Source organism: Phascolarctos cinereus, unplaced genomic scaffold, assembly GCF_003287225.1.
Source record: "Phascolarctos cinereus isolate Bilbo 61053 unplaced genomic scaffold, phaCin_HiC Scaffold_3;HRSCAF=262, whole genome shotgun sequence".
Taxonomy (NCBI): Eukaryota; Metazoa; Chordata; class Mammalia; order Diprotodontia; family Phascolarctidae; genus Phascolarctos; species Phascolarctos cinereus.
In genome coordinates, this window is record NW_027555736.1 from 135,042,886 (window position 1) to 135,058,491 (window position 15,606).

Here is a 15,606-nt window from a genome sequence, read left to right on the forward strand (position 1 = left end):
CCCCCCTGACCTAACAAGTTCCCTAACAAAGCCCAGGGAAAGGGGTAGTATAAGGATGCTCCCTTTTTCTTACTGGCTGATGTCCCGTGTTCTTCTAGTGTGATAGACAGCATGACATACTAGAAGATGAGCACTGGATTTGGAGAAAGAGAATGACCTTGACACTTCCTTCCTCTAAGTCAGAGGTGTCAAACTCACAGCCCTGCAACACTCCCACGTGTAGCTAACTGTTTAACAAAATAAGTGAAAAGACAGTAAGACATAAATAATGGTAATTTATGGCTGGCTAAGTCAATATGAGGACTGCAGGGATGTTTCTATTTGAGTTTGACACCGCTGCTCTAAGTCACAATTTCCTTGTCTATAGAGTGTGCATTTGGATTAGATGACCTTGAAGAATTCTCTCAGCTATAAATCCAGTGATCCCACCCCTAATCTGTAACACATTCTTTGTACTTAACAAAAAATGTGGGTATTTCCTTCATACCTTCTTCCTGGTCTAAATTTACTGTTCTTTTGTAAATTTTAAACCAACTACCCTACTCTAAAACTCTCAGATCATTAATATTTCTTACTTAAGGGTTTTCCTAATTCTTTAACTGGGTATTGATTTTCACTCGACTTCTTGTTAATTTTTCAACTTTCATAAATATGTTCTATGGTTCCAATGACCATATTTTATAGATCAAAAAATCATAACATGAGGTCAGTCATTTCTGCATTGTTACCACTTGAACTTTGATGGTAGCATTTGCATGTTGTTCAAAGGCAATGGCTAATCATTGCCACCTCTTAGCTTGGCTAACACCACCTATACTGCATACTATCTGTGCATATACACTATTTACCTAGTTACAGATGTGCATGTTTCTTCAGCCTATAGTTCTCGTCTTTTGTGGCTCTCAATAGTTTAATCAAAATGCTTACTGATGACATATTCAGTTGCTTTTTGCCAAAACGTTGCCATTTTGATATATTTTGATGACTTAAAGGAATATGAATGTTTGAAATTAGCATCATCTTCCCCAAACATAGGACATATGATTACCATAGACTTTAACTCTTCTGGAGGGGTTCCTATTTAAAGAGAAAACTGAAAAATATATTGAAAAATGGCCAAAAAAAAAAAAGAAAGTTGAGGGAAGAACTCATAGCATGTTTCTCCTAGCATTGCCATGCCTCTTGGCACTGCTTTCTGGTTATATCTATCTCTTTCCAGGCTTATTGTCCAGGTTCTTATATTTATTAGCATCAGGCAGCTTTACCTCTGCCTACTTCATAAATTGGCTTTCAATTGAATTAAATTAATAATTTGTTAAATATATATTATTTGCAGAAACATCTGTACTTGAAATTGAGGGTTACATAAATATAAGTAAGACATATACCTGCTCTCTTAGAACTCACAAAATAGTAAAGGTATATGATAAATAGATATATATATACATATGTACATACATATGTATAAATATCTTATAAATTGTATTGTGCTTCATTTTATTATGCATATATATAGAAATATATGTATATATGAATGTGTATATAAATGTGTACATACCTGTATATTTATGCATATATGTAAATATGTGTGCATGTATTTATATATATACAGATATCTATATATGTGTTTATAGCAGTATACAGGTATAAATATATGTACAAATATACAGTTATATAAATTTATGTATATGTACACATATGTACGTGTATATGTATTTACATATGCATAATAAACTGAAGTGGAATAATAATAGCTACCATTTATAAGTTATTGTAAAGTTTGTAAAGCACTTTACATATATTATTTCCTTTGATCTTCCAAACAACCCTAGGAAGCAAGTAATATTAGTACCTTCATTTTCCAGAAGAGAAAAATGAGAGTGAGAGAGATTAGGTGACTATCCTAGCACTGCACAGTTAGTATCTGAGCTAGATTTGAACTCAGGTCTTCCTCACTTCAAGCCCATCACTCTATCCACTGTGCTACTTAGCTACCCCTTGTACACCTCTATTTCAACATAAATACTTGAGAGAAGTAGAATGTGCTATGCAAAGTTCTAGGAGTGAAAGATCACATTCAGTTGAGATCGTGAAAGGCATCATGGAGAAGACTGCATTTAAGCTGTGTTTAAAGGTTCATTCATTCATTCAGTAAACATTTATTAAGTGCCTACTATGTTCGAGGCACTGTGCTAAAACCAGGTAGGGATAGGCAGAAAGCTCTGTGATGGGCCCCAGTATCAAAGGAAACTTGAAACTTGAAGTGTTTTTGTTGTTGTTTTTCTCCCTCAAAAACTGGATAGCCATCTCTCAGATTTACCTGTAGAATGGGTTTGCAAAAAGTTACCTACAGACACTAGAGCTCATAAAATCACTGTCCCCAAAGAATAATCTGTTGTTGTAAATTACTGATCATAGAGAAAGAAGCGAGGTAGGAAAATGGGGTGAAGAGAAAGAAGAAGAAAAGCAGGAAATTATAACTTTAAGTAATCAAAAGTTATTTTAAATCTGAGTATGTAAGAAGAGTACAGAAGAATGAATTTCATCTGTAGACATATGCAGATGGTCATGAATATTAAAAAAGTGAGGAATGGGAAGGCAAAAAGTCTTTCCAACATACATAGGATCTTAAAGTTGGAAACAAAAGAGTTGGACTGGTGTTTTTTAAGGTCCCTTTTGGCTCTAAATTCTATGATCTTACAAGGTCACCTAATCCAATCATACCTGAAACGTGAATTTCTTCTACTAGATGTGTGACTCTGAGAATATTACCTCACCTCCCTGGGCCTCAGTTTCTCAAAGAGATAAATATTTGTACTACCTACTCTCACAAGATTGTTGTGAAGAAAGTGCTTTCTCAGCCTTAAAGTGCTATATAAATATGAATTACTATTGCTATTCTTATCACTGACAAGTGATCACCCAACTTCCATTTAAAGATTTCTCATGTCAAGGAACTAAATATCTCCTGAAGCAGACTAGTGCATTTTTTTAAGCCAGCTTTAATAGTTATAAAGTTGTGTTGAATTGAGATATGCTTCCCTGTGATCTCTACTCACTAATCCTAATTTTGTCTGCTGGGGCCAAGGAAAATAAATCTAAAAGCCTCTTTTTTGTATATTTGAAGACAACTTTCTTATTTCCCCTAAGTCTTCTCTTCTCTAGGCTATGCATAGTTCAGAGAAATTTGAATATATTGGTTTATTCTCTCCAGTCTCTTCAGCTGATCTTTATGTGACATAACTCTGATTACCTTCATCATACTTGATACTATTTTCTGGGTATCTTTCATCTCATCGATGTCTTCCCATCTTATCCCCCTACTGGAAGGTGGAGATCATGTCTTAACTAAACTTTGTATCTCCCCAATTACAAGAGTTCTCTATATACTAACAGTATTCGTTGAGTCAAAATAAAATGAATTGAATGGAAGTCCTAAAAATAGTTTCTTCAGAAATGAACATGGTACTCCAGATATGATCTGACCAAGGCCAAATATAGCAGGACTATTATGTTGCTTGTGCTGGATACTGTACTACTATTAATGTAGTCTATAAGTATATTAGCTTTTTTGGTGGCCAACTCACACTATTGGCTCATATTGAGGTTAAAGTCCATAGAATAGCTGACAGGTGGCAAATAGCCAGAGAGGTCACAGAAAGATTGATAATGATGCTTTGGGGATCAGAGCAAGTAACACATTTGTTAAGGTTAGTAGTTTGGGGATCATATGGTTAGCAGGTATATACCCCAAAGAAGAGCCCTGGTTATAGGATGTGATGTCTTGTATATGGAGTTTCAGTTATTAGAAAATGTGTGGGGTCAGTATTGAGCCTGCCAATCAGGTTACAAGGGGAACAAAGAACAGGTTTGAGGAAAAATGATTGGCTACATGTTTTTAGAAAGAGTATATCGCATGACTACACATGTATAACGTGTATCGAGTTGCTTGACTTCTCAGTGAGGGTGGAAGGAAGGTAGAGAATTTGGAATCCAAAGTTTTAAAAACAAATGTTAAAAATTGTTTTTACATGTAATTGGGCAATGAGATATACAGGCAATAGGGTATAGAAATCTGTCCTGGCCTATGGGAAAATAGAAGGGGAAGGGGATTAGAGAAGGGGGAGGGTGTGATAGAAGAGAAGGAAGAATAGGGGAAGAGGTATTCAGAATGCATGCCATCTTGGGGTGGGGGAGAGGGGAGGGATGGGGAGAAAATTTGGAATTCAAAATCATGTGGAAGTGAATATTGAAAACTAAAAATAAATAAATCAATAAAAGTGGCATTGCTGATGTCTTTTACGCCAAAAAAGAAAAAAAGAAAGAAAGAAAGAGCATGTGTGGATAAGAGCATAGTTGGGAAAGGGCATTGTATGATGCTAAGCCTTATTTACCTTGCATGAGTATTGCCTTGGAGCATTCAGGGATCAAAAATGGATGGTTAGACAACATAGAGTCAATCTTGCTCAGGTGTGATAGCTTAGCCCCCACAATAGGCTAGGTCTTTTTTCACATGAACTGCTATCTAGCCTCTTCACCCTAGGGCATCCTATAGTTGAACAGTTAATTTTTTAAAAAGATTCAAGTGTGGAATCTTACATTTATCCCCACTATTAAATTTCATCTCAAAAGTTTGAACCATATTATAACTGCCTAGTGTTCTTTATGAGAAAATTCCTTTAAGCTCCTGACCCACAATTTAAATAAGGCAAGGTTATAGGTGTAATATTTTATCTCTTTCACTAGGTTAGTTACTTTCTTTTAATAGGTATAAAAAAGGAGTGGTTAGTGTCATATTTGATTTAAGGGAAAAGGAAATGAATGGCTTTTTAAGAAACATTAAATCCTTGGATTTTTATCTATAAAGGTAGTGAAAAAATAATTTGACATTATTTTCTTCAATATTTGGTCACAAACCTGTCCAGACAGTTACATGTTGTCTCTTATAAACTCCTCTTTTATAAAGTACAAGACAATTAAGGAACAGCATTAAAGGGATGCTTATGTACACTTATGGAAGAGACACCGAGCATATGCACATGACCAAACCCAGAGCAAATTTTTACCCTCATACTATAGTTTATTCTTAATATCTTGTAACTAGAATGTTGCAATACTTAGTGGGTTTTGAGGTTCCTGAATAGAAGGAGGTATGCAAACTATGTAAGTACAAAATATTTGGAAGATAAGTCAGAGTGTTCCATAAAATAAGAGACCTATGAGTGAAAGGGCCATGAAACGGCTTCTTTTCCTTACCTTCCTCCCACTCCTAAGCCCAGGATAGAGATTGGAGAACTTTTAATAAAGTTTGTATTCGTAAGTAACAAAATATCTTGGCTACTGAGCCACAGCTATGATTTCAGTGTAACTTCCTATAGAACTGTTCTTATTATTAACCCTTCTTTAAACTAAACTTATACTTGGGGGATGATAGGCATTTAGAATTGTTTGTTAATAGCAGAGATGTGGGATTATGTTTAAATGTTTCCAGTTATCAGATTTGAGTCTACATCATGGATTTATGGTTTCCCAAAATACATTTGAGACTATTGTTTTTAATCAATACTGCAAAAGTTTTTTAAAAAAGGTACCAATGCTACATAAACACAGTTGTTTTTTCAGGCCTTCAAATAGCCAGGAAGCAAATGGAAAGTTATTCCCAGAGCCCTAACTTGGAATTTTGGTGCTGGGGGTAAGCATAAAAGGACTGCAGGGCAAGCAACATGAAGAATGCCCTCCAAGAAATTTAGTTGGTAGGAGCCTGAGACACCAGGTACCACAGGGAGAGAGACCATGGGACAATGTAATGCTGATGCTTGGGAGATGTGCTAGAGATGGGGTAGCCCAATAGGGCTAGTCTGTGAAAGTGCTCTCCTGGATTATATCCATTAGTATTAGACACAACTACTTTTATGCTTCTTCTCTCGAAAGCTCCCTCTAACTTTAACTGTCATGGGAGCTGAGCCCCAGTCATGGCACCCTAGGTGCAATTCTGTGTATACTATCTCAATCCAGCCAATCAATACATTCTCTTCCATGTCTGAGAACTCTGGAAGCATTTAACCTTTGGACATTCTGCTATGGCAGAACAGTTCAGAGCAAACTGCCATTTTCATTCTTATCACATATTTTAGAAGTTCAGGTAAATGTTATTCCAACTACGTGGTACTAATTTTTTTTTAAGTTTTGAGATGTTTGTAAACATAGCCTTCTGCTTGCTCAAATGGTTTAGTGGGCTGCCCTTTTCACCAACATTTGGCCCAGTTCTTTATCCGTTTCTAACTCTCCCTCTGCCCCTCCATCCCATATAATTTGTTATTCACCATAAACCAGTAAAGAACACAATAGTGCTGTGTACTGAATGTCAGTCTTTGTTCAGGAACCACAGCTTATTTCATCATCATTAAAGAAAGAAGTCTAATTAAGCTAGCACCGCTGAAATAGACAAACAAATATTATGACCATTGTGCTAATTTTTGAAATACAGCCACCTCGACTACAGCCATTAACTGTGGTTTTTTCACAAATGCACAACACTATCAAATAACATGACAGCGAGAAAAAGAATGTTCTGTTCAGTGGGAACAGCAAGGAGAATTTATCTAAACTCAATAAAAATGACCTAGATAAGATTTTGAATAAGGTCATAGTTTTAACATAAACTAATTAGTGTTTATATTTGAAAAAGTCCATGTGATATTGCCACAGATATCACCCATTCCTAGGAGAAAGATCATGGGGTGATATAGTTGATCTCTCACCATCTCCAGTCCTCTACTAGAGGTCTTCAAACAAAGGTTGAATGATTATTCTCAGGTATGTCTTAGAAGGATTTCTTGTCTAGGTATCAGTTGTACTAAATGGCTTCTCAAGTCCCTTCTACCTCTGGTATTCTGTGTTTCTGGTCAATTCACATCAGTTGTCTTATACTTCATTTGGAAGATAATACAGTTCTCCTGTTTGGAAAGGTAAATGAATGTATCATTTAAGAACAACCTCTAGAGAATTTCTGGCAAGAGTATCAGTGTCATCATTATTAACATATTAAAATTAGTCACAGCTGAGATAAAGAGATAAGTGGCATAAACTTAGAGGATTAGAGTAGCTGAAGAACATATAAGACCTGGGCTATAACCATTCTGCAGCATTTAAGGGGTATTGTCCCATTTTAAGATGATTAGAACCCAGATAGAAGTCTCCTCCCCCCAATCAAACACCTTTGTAGGTGTTCCATAGTTATTCCTAAAGCACTATTAGTATAAAATACCGTCAATACATTCCTGTACAAGGTAAAAGGGAAGAATGGGGAAAATAACAAAACTAAGCAGTCCTCTAAAAGGTCACCTTCTGCTCCTCCTGTATGGTATAGTAGCATGAAGATTTTGGATGATCATCAACGGATTCAAAGGAACAAAAATGGGGAGGAGGGCTATCAATGCTGATCTCTCCACAAGTAAATAAAAGCATAGACACAAGGTAAGGGAGGGGATACTATTCGTCTGAAAAATAGCCTTTGCGCACTTAAGTCCTTTAGACACAGGTCCGAATATACCCCGTGTTGCCAGATACACAAAGGAGTGTTCCCCTTTATAATATCTTTAGGGATGTGAAACAAAATGCATCATCTTTTAAAGTGGACAAACATAGAAAGAGAAATGGCACCCAGGCAACAGAGTGTGGTATGCCTGAGAGTGAGATGTTCCCAAACTTGACATGTACCAAGGATGCTGTTTCAGAATGTCAGGGCATCCTCTCCACCTCACTACAACTACCTGGACTTCTTACCTCTATGACATAGGGACCAACTAAGGGTGCCAGCATCAATCTGTACATTAGATATCAGTAGAGCTTAGTTTATTTCTCTTTTCTTTAGACCAAAAAAGAGGTAACTAGAGAATCTAATATTTTACTTGTACCTGAATGAATCTTCTTATATGCCTTACTTTGGAGTCTGCTCTTACTGAGTCCTAAACAGATGCGTTTGGGGTGAATACACAAAGTCTTCTCCTTCATCTGCTTTCTGATCTGACAGAACACCTTCCCTAAGAGCACTGCATTTCAAAAGAAGGAAGGCAGACTACCTCCACAGATAGTTCATTAACAGGGTGCTGTTTTAGCCCAGTTGAAGCCTGTTTTCTTGAAGGACAAGTCGTAGTGCTGCATAATGGGCCAGAGCCATCTTGCCACTCCCTGATGTCTGTCAGAAAGTCAAACCTATTCCTGCAAATGGCATCTTGGAAGTTAAATAGCACACTTTTTTTTTTAAAAAGTGCTTTTCTCCAGAGTAGCACTCAAAAGCCCATGAGTTCTGCCATCCAATATGAATATTCTCTTAAAAATAAAAATTATGGGACACTTAAAATGGAACATGTTATGTCAGCATTGGTGATATGACAATTTATTACTGTCTACAAAAAGAAGACTTTAATGACTTGGTAGAAGCTGACTCTGCTGGCCATAAATTATGAGCCATTCTCTCACTGGTGAAAATAAATCCTCTTGTCAGTCATTGTGTTTTCTTCATGACAGGCAAGAAGGCACAGAGCAGAGTCAGGAATATGTTCATTACCTGTGACAGCTTTACCCAGCTCCCAGTTTCCTGTGCTTACAAACACACAGACGTATTTTCTATTCAAATTCTTCTTGGTATGGTGTTCTTAGCAATATAGATCTGTAGCTGGAGGCCATCTAATCCAACCCCTTCATTTTAAATATGAAGACATTGGGGCCTGGGGAAAATAAGTTATTTGCCCAAGGTCAGACAAGTAGTAACTTATGACATAAAAAAAGAATCCAGCTTTTCTAAGCACTGGGATCATGATGTGGTACAGTGGAAAATATACAGGATTAGGAGCCAGGAGGCATTAGCTCTAGCCCCTGTTTGGCCATTACTGATGGTAGGACCTCTCTGTCTCAAATGAGCACCTGATCATTGGAAGTGTTCAAGGAGAAGCTAAATGTCGGCCTGTCTGGGGATGATGCAGAGGGGTTCCTGCTGTGGGGGGCGTGAGGTTAGGCTAGATGACTGCCAAAATGCCTTCCAAATCTAAGATCCTGTGAAAGGAAGGGAGGAAATGAGTATTTATGTAGCACCCGCTATGTGCCAGGCACTGTGGTAAGCACTTTGCAAATATTATGTCATTTGATCCTCGTAACAACTGTGAAAGGTAAGTGCCATTATTCCCATTGTACTGTTGAGAGAATTGAGGCAAACAGTGGTTAAGTGAAGTTGCCCAGGGTCCCTGAGTTAGTAATTATCTGAGGCTGGTTAGAATACAGGTCTTTCTGGCTCCAGGCTTAGCCCTCTTTCTATTTCACCACCCCACTGCCTCGTGAAAGCTAAAAGAAATTAGAAGAGAGTGTTGAATTTCCTTTTCACCATTTTTACCCACTACAAGATCAAGTAGTTCCCTAAGGATTTCCTTTTTGTGGCACCAAAATCATTATCAAAAGCTTTTGCAAATATTAAGTACACATTCATGCAGAGTGTTATGTGCTAAGTGCTACACATAAAAGATGTGTTCTCTTGGACACAATTTAAATTGTGTTTCAGTTGGGCTGCAATTTAAAACAGAGGCTGATGAATCCAAACATTATGATCAATGAATGAACACAGCATACAGTAGATAATAGACAACACACAAAAAATTTCTGTCCTTTACCAAATATTTATGCAAATTTCTCACTTTAGAGTAGAAGTGACCCTAGGTCCTCTAAGGCAATGCTAGTGGAATAAAAATTCTTACAGGTTCTAGAAAGTTGGAAAAGGCATTGAGTTCAACTTCAGTCCCAGACTGTGTCTATTGTCCAAAGATTAGTGTAGCTAAACACAATTTTATGCTCATCACCAGTTGCCAGTGATGACTAATTCTTTGGCCTTGGCAACCCACAAATAAAAGCAAAATTCAAATTGGTCCTCAGTTCCATATGCCCTCCCTTCTGTTTTTGCAGTAATGGTGGCAAAGAGTCAGAAAAGGTGGCAGAAGGTGCTAAGGGTCCCTAAACATTCATATAACTGTTGGTAGTCAAAATGTGAAATCCTTAACCAAAAACCTCCCCCCCATCTATATATACGCATATACATACACATACATATCTATACATATATATGTATATGATGAACCAGAAGACATAAGAAGTTGAGTCTAAGTGGAAGGGGGGGGTCATAGTTCTCCTTGGAAAGTTAGATAAATTAGTTTATGGAGTTGGTTTCATGGTGCATCCTAAGGGACTAAGAAACATCATTTCATGGGAATCTTGTTCATCATGCCTTGCAATGGTTGTGATGATTATGCACCAAGATCTATTACAGAGGGTGAAGAGTTAGAGGAATTTTATAAAAAGCTTAATAAGATTATCCAAAGTCTGTACATTGACTCTTGGTGACTTCAGTGTGAAGAGAGGAAATAATTTGTTAACAATGCTCATTTCTGAAGCAGCTATTTGCAGTGAGACCACTGATTGGTTAAAGCAAAAGTCAAAGTTAACATGAAATTAAGAGAGTCGATAAGGTCAAAAAGAAGATGCCACATGCCATTGCAATAACTCTAATCTATTTAAACACAATATTAACAATGAAAAATGGGCATTGATAAAGGGAAAAATGTGGACTCCAATTATCAAGACTTACTGTGGGACTTTAGCCAACATAAAAATTGTTACCAGAAAGAGGTCAAAAGTGGCTGGAAACCATCTCAGCTGGAAAATGCTTAACTTTTTTTGTGCCACCCCCCAAAAAAAGGTGATGTAAACACATGAAGTACTATCAACTCCCATGCCTATGTTTTTATCTCTTTATAAGGGACTATGCAGATTCTTCCTCCTCTCTTCCTGCTGCATTTCCATCCTGTATATCTCTCTGCTCTGAGGCCCTTCTCTCCTGATTGTTGATTTTCACCCGGGACCACCATGGTGGGGAGGCCAAAGTCATGCTTTCCCTCACTCATGCCTGGACTATCTTTCCAGACTCCTCATCCTCTTACCTATCACATTAACACCCTTCTTCTCCTCCTTCCCCTGCCTTCTGGCTTTCTAACTCCCCTTTGTGAGTGGCAGTTGGTTGGCATTTGGTAGGAATGACCCCTTCTCTACAGAAGCCCTCCCAGATGATGGTTGTGAGGCCTGAGCCAGAGGCACAATGGGTGATCTGTATTGGGGGGTGTTATTGCTACTCCCAGGACTCCTGTGTTTGTCTTCCTTTTGGTGGTAGTTGGTTAGCAGTTGCTGCTGGTAGTGATGAGGAAAGTGGATCCCATATCTAACAATGATTTCTCTCCTGAATATCTTAGAGGACTGGACTAGAAGCAAGTCTGGTGGTTTGAGGAACACTGTTATTCCCAAGGCTCTTGTTCTTAAATGTACAATGAACTACCCAGAATTACCTAGAGCAGGGAATCTTAATCTAGAGTCTACAAACTTTAAAAATGTTTGGATAATTGCATATTGATATAATTGGTGTCTCATAATCTTTTAATTTTTGCACTTAAAAACTATTCTGATAGTGGATTCATAGGTTTCACCAGACTGCCAAAGAGGTCCATGGGACAAAAAAGGTTAAGAACCTCTAGCCTAGGGGGAAAAGAGTAGACTGAAATGCATTATTGAGATTGCTTTGCATTTTCAATGATACCAGCTGCTTCCTGGGGGGGGGGGGAAACATTTGTCTTTTTAACGTAAAATATATTCTACTGGTAATTATATGTGGTTTTGAATCATGGAATGCCACAATCTAAAGGAATGCAAATTAAGGTGGCCCAAAGGGCACTAGAGAGTTGTATGGTGGGTGTAAAAAGGCTGCAGCTAATTACTAATGATGACTTAGACCCAAGAACAGGCGTCCTCCTTAGATGAGGGTTACCACTTCAAAATTCTAGGGACAGGCTATGAGGCTCCATTTCTAAGACACAAGATCTCACCATGTTTTTCCATTAACACTTAGCCATTAGACTAAATAAATATCTACTTAATAAACTTCAACTGAATGCCTCCAGCTAGCACTGATACAGCCTTTTACTGATATGCAAAAAATTGTACTCATTCATGTATAGTGTTCAAAGGATGTGCTCATAAAATAATTCTTAGTCATTTACAGTTCCCAAATTGTGCTAAAATAGAAAATTTCATTTGTGTGGATAAAACCTCCACAATACCACAGAATCTAGAAAACAGTAAAAAATTAAAAACAAGTCAAAGTGTAGAAAAAAATTATTTTTGCAAGATACTTAGACATCTGAATGATCTTTAAAATATATAAAAACCCCTGTAAACCAGTACTGTATCCAATATATCTGTCAAGTAGAACAAAAGAACAAAATTATAGCAAAGGAAGTAAGTTTTTAAGTGAATATAATAAAATATATAGGATTGCAAAGGAAAAAAAACATTTAGCCATTAGACACAGTTAGCTCTTAGCAAAGGCATTCATTAAAGTCGCATAGTTAGAAGAGTCAAATAAAACATTACTCCCTGCACCCCCTCAAGTGATTTTCTCTCAGAGGCTTGGTTCTTCTACCTCTTCTGGCTTAGAATTCCTAAAGTTAGCAACTCAGCCTTCTAGTGATCTCTCATAAGCATGACCAGTTTTCTGTTTATCTGATCATATTGATCCTTCTAATTCACTTGAGAGACTTGTTAATACCTCATAAAGACATAGGCTTGCATTTAAACATGGTGTTAACCAGATTTAAAACTCCCTGTATGTGACAATAGCGTGTGTGTGTGTGTGTGTGTGTGTGTGTGTATGTGTGTGTGTAGGAGAAAATCATATCCCCCTTCTTTTACATAAAGATAATAGATAGTTTGAGTACCCAATTAGTACCCATGGAATGTTAAAAGAAAAACTTGGAGCAAGGCCTATGGAGTGTTGAATAGCTCGTCTGGAAGATTGATGAGAGAACATGGGTAAAAATAGCACAGGATAAGGTGTGAATGGGTGACAAGCTGCATTGCTGGGGGAGTACCACGTCAATAAGATCATGAATTCATTGAAATATCCAGGAAAAGATGAAGTGTTTACATTCTGAAGAATATGTACAGTGGAAGAGCATTGGCTGGGAATCAAGAGCCCTGGGCTCTAGTCCTAACTGTCGCTTATTAGCTAGGTAACCGTAGGCAGGTTGTTTTCTTTCTCTGGTGCACAGTTTCCTCATAATTAAAAATAAAGATGTTGCATTAGATAATTTTTAGGCCCCCTTCAAACTCTACCATTCTATGAGACCAAGCTTAAATGTCAGCCAAGGGTTAAATGCAATTAGCGGGGAAGAGTCAAATGCATAAAATGAAATTAGGTTGGGGACAAACTATCAGTAATGTTTTGAAACTTCATAGAGAGAGGAATCAGTTTCTAGTTTGAAAATATTGGAATGTGCTCTGATTAGACCAAAGGATTATGTCCTAACAGCATTCTTTGTTAGTGTCTAACCAAGCTCATATTGGGGCTTATTACATGTCTTGACACAATTAAAAAAAAAGAGTCGGCACGAAAATTTGGGATAATCTCATGTATATTGGCACTGAGGCCATCCATTCTTGCAGAAGATGGTATTTTAGAAGCTATTTGAATAAGGGAGACACCTTAGTGAGTTGAAATTGGCAGTAGAGGGAGGTGGTGAAAGGAAAGACTTGAGGAAATCTTTTATCTCTACTCTTACCTCACATCTTGACCTACCGTAAAATAGGATTCCTGTTTCTTCCATGATAGGATAGAATTTGCTAGTTTTCTTCCCCTCAAAAATTACTTTCTATGTATTTTTATATTTGCTTCTCTGTCTTCACATTGATTTCATCTAACAGAATGTGAAGTCCTTGATGGAAGGGTTATTTAGTTTTTTGTTTTTGTAACCCCAGTGTCTAGTGTAGTAACTACCAGTAGGTGCTTAATAAATGCTTGCTGAATGAATAAATGAACAAAGTAAATGTGAGGACAAGGCTTTGTTTAAGGACAGAGAGAACCTGCAGGGTTTTTTTTTTAAAGGGTGAGATCAAAATAATCCCCATCTCAATTTAGCCATGATGTTGGTAAGCATATATCAATCAAACATTCATAGGCCTTAGACTAAATGTTGAAAGACATTTGAACTGGAATATACCGCACAAGAATTGTGTTTGGGTAGGGTGAGGAAAATTGGTCAATCCCCAAGAATCACATATAAATGGTCAAGGAAGTTAAGAAGGTATTGGATTCCAGAAATCAGAGCCAATTTCCATTGTAAAACATCCTGGAGGAGTAAAGGTAAGGCTGACCTGAGATAGAGAGGAGAGATATCAAGAAGGGTCTTTGGTGGGCACAACTAGGTTGCACAGTGGATAGAGCACCGCTCCTGGATTCAGGAAGACCTGAGTTCAAATCCGGCCTCAGACATATAACACTTACTAGCTGTGTGACCCTGGGCAAGTCACTTAACACTATTGTGTAGCAAAAAAAAAAAAGAAGAAGAAGGGTCTTTGGCTCTACAGGAATCTGGGTAGGACACCCAGGCTGAGAGAAGTCCCAAGAAAAGGTAAGATCTTCCACTAATTTCCCATGCAAGTGCCTGTCTATTCATAAACACTAAAATATGTAACATAATATAATCTGCCACTTTGTTGCCCATACATTTCCAATAAACTTAATTTTGCCACAAAGAAGGCAAGGATTAGCTAAAGAAGGATATGAAGTTCACTAGAAAGACCAAGCCCCCTAAATGTTAGTAATTTTCCTTCCCTTCCTGGGGCCCCAAAAGTAATTGTGATTGAATTCATAACTTTTCATCTAAAATAAAGTCCTTAAAGTGGAAGAGGAGGGAACCTGTAGATCTAAGCAGCTAGGTGGTATAGTGGATAGAGCACTGGGCTTGGAGTCAGGAAGATCCAAGATCAAGTACTTCCTCAGACACTTCCTTTCTGTGTGACCCAGGGCCAGTCAGTCAACCTCTCCCAGCCTCATTTGCATTAAAAGTAAAATGTAGGTAATAATAGCACCTACCTCACAGGGTTGGTGGGAAGATCAAATGAAATAATATATGTCTAGTACTTTGCAAATCTTAAAACATGATATAAATACTAGCTATTGTTATTATTGCCTGGGGGGCCATGATTATCATATTATTTACTTATTGTTATCAATATTTATTCTTAATTATTAACTTATTGCTAGCTATTATTATTGTTACCCTAAGGGCCCTATAGGGGCTTAGCAGTGAGATCTCTGAGGCAAAGGGTATGGACATTTTAGTTACTTTTTTAAAAACCATAATTCCAAATTGATTTCCATAATGATCAGACTAAATCATAGCTTTACTAATAGTATATTGAGATACCTATCTTTCTGTAACCCCTCTAGTGTTTTCTTTTTTGCATCTTTTGACATCCTCAACAAATTTAGCCATCTTCAACAAAACCTAAGAGTTGTTTTTATTTGTATTTCTCTTATTATTGGTTCTTTGGAGCAATTTTTATGTGGTTAATAATTTACAGTTGCTAACTCTTCTTTTGAGAACTATTCATTTGAATCCTTGGGCTACTTATTGTTTTATATATTTGTGTGACTGACTCTTGGTTGTATATATCTATATTACTCTAAATACCTTGGATATTAGAATCTCATCAGAAGTATTTGATGCAAAGATT